Source organism: Crinia signifera, chromosome 9 (genome assembly GCF_055691185.1).
Source record: "Crinia signifera chromosome 9, ASM5569118v1, whole genome shotgun sequence".
NCBI classification, from domain to species: Eukaryota; Metazoa; Chordata; class Amphibia; order Anura; family Myobatrachidae; genus Crinia; species Crinia signifera.
In genome coordinates this window covers 23664850-23672679 of record NC_139225.1, presented here as the reverse complement: position 1 = coordinate 23672679, position 7830 = coordinate 23664850, and positions in this window count along the sequence as shown.

Sequence of the window (7830 nt, the reverse complement as noted above, 5' to 3'; positions counted from 1 at the left end):
CAACAAAGCCCCTTGCGGCGGGCACGGTGGAGGGCTGCGCTCACCACCTATTCTATTCTCCCTCTATGGGGGTCGTGGACCCCCCACGAGTGAAAATAGCCGACGGCCATTGGGAACCCGGCCGTTGGTGTTTTAACAGTCCGGATCCTGACTGTCGGTACCCCGTTCGGCACCCCTTGAGACCAGGGGCCCCACAACCCTTTTGTTTGGGGTAAGGGGGGTGGGGGGTGGGACGGCAAGATATGAGAATATCATTTAATTTTGTCTCCTTTACATTGCTTGATGTTGTCCTCTCAGGGGCACCTGGACTTACCAGCCACACAACCTAATGTCTATATCTATCTATCTATCTATCTATCTATCTATCTGTGCAGTGCGGTGCTGTTAGCTTACCCGGTCACACATTGTAATTGTGACTAGATACACCCACGTGTGACTCGTTCGCAGGAACATACACAACCATGCAATCCTATGGATCACGGTGCAGACTTTTTGGGGCCAGAAAGCTAAATTTTTGTCTTATCTGACCCCCAAAACCTCTCCCCATATTATCCAGGTCACTCTGACAACTTGTGGCAAGCTCCAGAGATTCTTTGATGTGTTTTTTACTCAGCAATGGCCTCTTCCTAGCCACCCTCCCATACAGCCATGTGCCTGCAGATACGGCTGCACCCTCACCCCAGTCTCAGCCACTGAGCTCTGCAGCTGCTGCACAGTGATAGTGGCCTCTCTGTGGCTCCTCACAAGTCTCCCTCTTACTCTGCGTTCTGAGGGTTGGCCTGGTCTAGGCAGTACCTGGGGGTATAACGCAGCTTCCATTCCCTCACTATTGCCCCAGCAGTGCTCACTGGGATATCCAAGAAGTTCCCAGACATAGGGATGGCCATCGGTGCAGTCATGGTGGTGATGGTGATACTACAACCAGCCATCGATGGTAGCAAACTATGTTATGGATGACCATTGATCATTTTAGCTATCGATGGTCATCCATTTTCTTTGACTAACCAATCAGAATGTGGGGGCGAGGCTTCAGGGCTGTTGGAGGGTGAAGCTATGTGCCGGCACCTTGAAAAAAAAAATAAAAAACATTGGTTATACTGTGCCATCGATGGAGGGAGACCATCTGTTTCTCCCCCATCGATGGCAAAAATATAGAACATCGACCATAAACCATCTATGATTTCCAATCATCAATGACCATCCCTACTGAGACGTTGATATTTTTGCTTTATGCTGGGTTCCAGTCAGAATATTAACAATCAAATTGTTGACATGTTCATTACAGGTGAAATATCAACATCCACAATGGGGATACTGACATCCTTCTCCAAATGCAGGGACGGACTGGCCATCTGGCACTTCTGGCAAATGCCAGAAGGGCCGATGGCCTTGTGGGCCGATGTTGTGCAGCCACCGCTATGCCCCGGGCAGTGAGAGCAGTCAGATTAGGGATAGAGGAGCCGGGCTGTGAGCATGGGAGCGGGGCAGAGGAAGGTGAGAAGATGGGCGAGGTGGGAGGCACCATAGGTCACCGAGTCACTGATGTCCTGCTGCAGCGCAGTCCCGTGTTCAGCTGGGAGCAGCAGGGAGTCAGGACTGGCCGGTCCCTATCCTTTCACACACTGGTAACGCTCTCCCTGCCCACCATCTGCCCCCCCTCTCCATGCCCACCATCTGCCCCCCCTCTCCATGCCCACCATCTGTCCCCACACTCCCTGCCCACCATCTGGCCCCACACTCCCTGCCCACCATTTGGCCCCCCTTTCTCTACCCAGCATATCTCCCCCTTTTCTCTGCCCAGCATATCTCTCCTCTCCCTGCCCAGCATATCTCTCCTCTCCCTGCCCAGCATATCTCTCCTCTCCCTGCCAAGCATCTGTCCCCCTTTCTCTGACCATCATCTCTCCCCCCTTTCTCTACCAACATCTCTCCCCCTTTCTCTGCCCATCATATCTCCCCTCTTTCTCTACCCATCATCTTTCCCCCTTTCTCTGCCCATCATCTCTCCCCCCCCCCCCTTTCTGGGACTTTTTGGTCCCTGTCCAAATGTTTACAATTGTGAATGTTTACATATGCAATTAGTGCTAGATTGCAATTAGGGTAAGGCCAATATATCAGTGTCGGCACTATGGATGTGTCAACATTTTGCCTGTCGATTTTCTGAACGCTAGATGGGTCTCGCCAACTCATTCACTCGTTTATCGCCTATTACGCCACTATAATATATCTATGGCTTCACACTACAGTCAGAACATTAATGATTTTATGTTCTTTTCTGAAACCTTGTGATTGGTTTAGATTAATGTAACAAATACCATCACATCTGCTTTAGATATTACCCTATAATGCGAGTCATTTCCATAACGGAATATTTGTCTTGGCCAAGACCACACGTGCTTTGACGTATGTTGTCTGGGCTGAGTTACATGCGAACAACATGCGGATCTGGTCTCTCATGCTGCTTTCACACCGCAAACCTGCTTTAGACCAGGTATTTACATGCGATGTGAAAGGGGTTTAACTTGCTCTGACCCATTTAAAAAAAAAACACAACACGTTTTAAATACCTGGTCTAAGCAGGTTTTGCGGTGTGAAAGCAGCATGTGTGATCTACTGTCTGGGCTTCATCCGATTTAGTTTCCTTCCCTTTTTTGATGAGTGTTTCAGCTAGTATCAGCTTTCATCTCTGCAGACAGTAAAGCCCATCACCTCCAGTATTTTGCCTAGTCTTTCAAGTAATATTTCTCTAGTTTTTAATAGTTTGAACTGGTTCGGAGCTGACAATTGTGGATGTACTTCTAGATTTGTGATGTAAGGATACACACCACTTCTAATCCTTCCACCATTGTGTTATTGTAGTGTCCACTCACTTATGTTTTTTCAGTGGTACAGGAACATAATGCATCAAAGCTTGGAGAGAGATACAGGGGGGTAACCAACCATGGCCAGGATTCCAACTGTCAGAACATTCCGAAAGTAGGAATCTTGGCCTAGCGTGGTCCCGTGTCACCGGGGAGCTAATACAAACACACTATTTACACTGCATTTTATTTTATTTGTTATTTGTGACTATGCACAGGATGGGATCCGATACGATTTCCCGGCGGTCGGGATCCCGGCGGTCGGAATCCCGACACTGGAATCCCGACCGCCGAAATCCCGACAAGGGGGGGACATGGATCGCCCCCCCTTGCGGGCTCGCTGCGCTCGCCACGCAGCGGGCCCGGTGCCTCGCTACGCTCGGCACGCTATTTTATTCTCCCTCTATGGGTGTCGTGGACACCCACGGAGGGAGAAAGTTTCGGGATTTCGGCGGTCGGGATTCCAGTGTCGGGATTCCGACCGCCGGGATCCCGACCGCCGGGAAATCAACTGCATCCCACAGGATGCACTAACAGGAAAATGCGGTAAAACACCTGTTTTACCGCATTTCCCTATGTATTAAAACCCCGCCGCCCCGTCAACGCTTTGTCAGTAAATGTCATTGTATTTTTCATGTAGGGACATGACTTACATGTCCCACATTTGTAGGAGTGTAAGGCATGTCCCTACATGAAAAATACAATGACATTTACTGACAAATTTGATAAAGAATGGGTGATCAAGAACAAGATCACATGTACCACTCCAGGAGTAATCTATAACCTACGCTGCCCCTGTAATCTTACATATATAGGCAAAACCATCAGGCCTTTAAAACAAAGATTACTGGAACATCTGTCTAGCATCAAAAATGCTAGTAGGGACAAACAAAACATGAAGAAACTGACCCCAATTGCAAAACATTTCCTAAGATGTCACCAAGGCAATGCCAAGGGACTACAAGCCTTTGGCATGATGCAGGTAGACAAAGGTATAAGACGGGGCAATGTGGACAAGGAGCTCTTACAACATGAAACAAAATTCATTTTTCTGCTTGATACTATGACACCCAATGGACTCAATGAGGACATGAGCTATGCAGCCTTCCTTAAAAAACCTACTCGAAAACATGACTAGACTGGTGGAATAGAGCAATCTGACTAAAATGTCACACCAGCCAGGCCACCTAACCTAGTCTGATTACTCAGAAGAAAGAGATATTCGCTGGGAATATTCAGGCGCTTAGACAATGAGCTGTTTCTACAATATAAGCTGCTGCCTGAGTGTGAGGGTAGTCACTCCTCACTGGTACAAAAAAGAAGGAAATACTCGCACAAGGCGAGTTTGGGCAGCGCTTAGGTCAATGAATGGAAACAAAATTTGTTTATAAAGGTACAAATATTTTACTAGTTAAAAATGCATATATACACAATATATATTAATACAATAATGAACAAAAAAACATAATGTAACTAATTAAAATCGAGAAGGTGGGGAATAAAAAGTAAACTGGAATTAACGGAAATGAAGTTAATATGGGAATATCCCGCCTCAAAGGACATGTGTTTGTGAGCAACAGTGTGATCACTTGATTTGTGGAAGAAACAGGTAAGTGCACTTTACCAATTGGATCCTTGTGGAACAAATGAAGATACAGGGCTGGTAGGGTCCTCACGATAAATGCGGCTATTTTGTCGTGCCGCTGGAGGGGTCAGAGATCGCTGGATGGAATCAGTCCTCTATGATGAGGTGTGAGACAGATGGAATATGTCTCCAACACCAGAGGGATGTTTGTTGTGGCGATGTGACCAATGCAATGTCCAGGAGTTTGGGAGTAGGCTTCCGTGACCCAGAGATGATCTCACCGGTGTAGATGTTGATAACCAATGGTGTCTGGGAACACGGTGTCCGCCTAGTAGTGTGGTCTCCAATGAGCAGCAAAAGGTTGAATGTCCACAATGAAGTAGGTCTCACAATTGTCCTGAGGCTGGGAAGGGGGTACAGGTTCACCTAACGCGTTTCACTGCGTCCTGCAGCTTTCGCTCACTCTCTTTCGCACCAACATAGGGAGATTGGCAATGACAATCATAGCATGCCAGGATAATAATAAGAATCTTACCCCCTTAAAATTCTACAATCTGATACCAATGCAATACCACTAGAATGATTGGATTACCAACGAATAGAAAATATATATATTCATCCTATATTAAAATAATCACTCAGTCGACATAAGGTGTCAACACACGGAACCACCTAGCCCTCAATTTTAACACCCTATGATCTCCATACACTGCATTACTGCATTGCATCTGAAAAACAGGTGACCAGATTCACGACCCCAATACTACCTATCACTTACCCTTCAATCCCCACACTACATTAGAGTGGCACCTTGTTCTCGTTTCTTTATTTGTTTTACCTTTGACACTCCCTGTTTTTTCACCACCCCCTCCACCAACTTATAATAATATAACAATATCTAAACTACTATTTATATTGCACCTTATAACCTGCCTACACCTGACCTCACTATATGTGCCATTACCTTACATAGGCACATCACCATCCTATCTACCACCCTCCTAAATATTTATGGCCCAACAGCCACATCCCTATCTCTATATGCACACATCCCTAGGAGGATGTAGGGACACAGAGATCACCTAAATTTCCCCACACGGTACTTCACCAAAGTCGACACACAAGCCCTACGACACAATATATTACCATACACGGGACCAGATCTCGACAGTACCTATAGAAATACAATAACTTGAATTATGTCAAACATTCAATGCATTAGTCGACATGCCCCTCATGTTGACACATGGATGCACTGGAGCCTTATATTGTAATATTCTATGACTCCAAAAACCCAGAAAACGATTGAACATCTATACGTATTGGTCGACATGCATCTCATGTTGACACATGGGTGCACTGGAGCCTAACATTGGGGCAATATTCTATTTTGGTATTGGTCGACATACATCTCAATATACGACACAATATACTAACATACACGGGACCAGATCCCGACGGTACCTATAGAAATGCAATAACTTGAATTATGTCAAGCATTCAATGCACTAGTCGACATGCCCCCTCATGTTGACTCATGGATGCACTGGAGCCTTATACTGTAATATTCTATGACTCCAAAAACCCAGAAAACGATTAAAAACCTATACATAATTGGTCGACATGCATCTCATGTTGACACATGGATGCACTGGAGCCCAACATTGGAGTAATATTCTATTGTTGGTATTGGTCGACATACATCCCATGTGGACACATGGGTGCACTGAAGCCCAACATTATTACCCAGAAACCAACAAGAGAGGATACTAATTGAACACATATACGCATTAATTAAGCCAATCTCAGCTGCCTTAAGCTGTTTCAAACAGTAAAAATATTCACATATACATGGATAATGTACCCATAATTTGAAGAACTAACTAAGGATATATACATTCGTATTAAGGAATAATTGAAGGGATATATACCCTCAAATGACAGGTGAACTGTAGCAGGGGCGGGACCTCTGGGACCAAGAACCTGATTATTGGACCATTCAAATCAGAACAAGCCTTATAAGCCTACCCTGGGCACCTATACCGGTTGCCCTGAGGAAGACCTACGAAGCGTACGCCGGCCGACCCAGCCGTGCGCACGTTCCTCCAGCAATTCCCTACCCCCTTTTTTTTTTGTGTTCTATGAAATGTATTTATTAGTCCTTTTCAGGACTCTAATGTATTAGCAGCCTCTTGTCACTAGTCACCCTAAGACCACGCCAGCAGCAGTACGAGCTGACAGTGGCACAGGGTTGGACTTCAAGACATACGGCAACTGAAATCCTGTTTGCGGCACTTGTCCCTAGGACAGGGAGTGCGCGCCGATAGCTACCTGTTATACGGAGAACGGACGGCTCCCCGCTAGCTGTACGCGACCATAGTATCAGGTCGACAGCACGGGGTTCTACCTAGTACCTGTGATACTATTATTACCGTTACCACCAGCCTCTCCTTTTGGGGGAATCATTGCATACCGTCCATATAGGACAGGTTTAAGCTGTACTGGTTAAAGAGTCTCCCTGCGACCGCAACTATAAGCTATATTCTCAATAAACGGCGTAAGGAAATAACTCCACACCATCAGCCTAATTAATAACCCTAGCCCAGGTAGCAATGTTTATCCGGGCATTGAATTGATTCACTAGCAGTAACCCATACATATAATAGAGGTGCTGCATCACCCTAAAAACCCGTTCTGTAAGCACTGATTTAATAGTGACCTCAGACGGAAAGGGGTAACCGATTAGTGATATTACTGCATTTCTGTGATAACACACAGCTCAATTGTATTATCAATATAAAAATAATACAAACAGCACCACGCCAGATAAACTGGTAATTAATTGAGCTAATTAATTCAATCTCAACCAATTTAGTACCAAACACCGCATCAAAGTAGCTAACATACAGGCTGTTACATTTGTATATAGAACACAAACCTATTTAAGATTGACACACTTCTCTCCTCAAACAATTGTTTAAAGGTCAAGAAGGAGAAAGCTAGTAGTGTAATTGATAATATTGAATAGAGGGAATTTGCTCCAGGAACTCGAACGTGCCTTTTAATAGCACACTGTTTTCACTTGTGTTAATGTTATTTGTTGTTTGTCATATTTCGTGTTCTTCACTTTTAAAATAAAAACAATAAAAGGTAAATTTTATGACTCTTTTCTATAAATGGTGCACCACCATATGACAATCCATTCTCTTTTCTGTAAAAATCTCATTAAATAAACTGTCGGTGGGAGCACACCCCTGGATCTAATAGAAACTGAATAAACTTGACCAGAGGGGGCCAATTGAATAAATTAAAAAATTATTCTGATATCCATCTCCCTTCCTGTGCAACTGATCACCAAAAGCTCCTACATACCTGTCAGCCGGG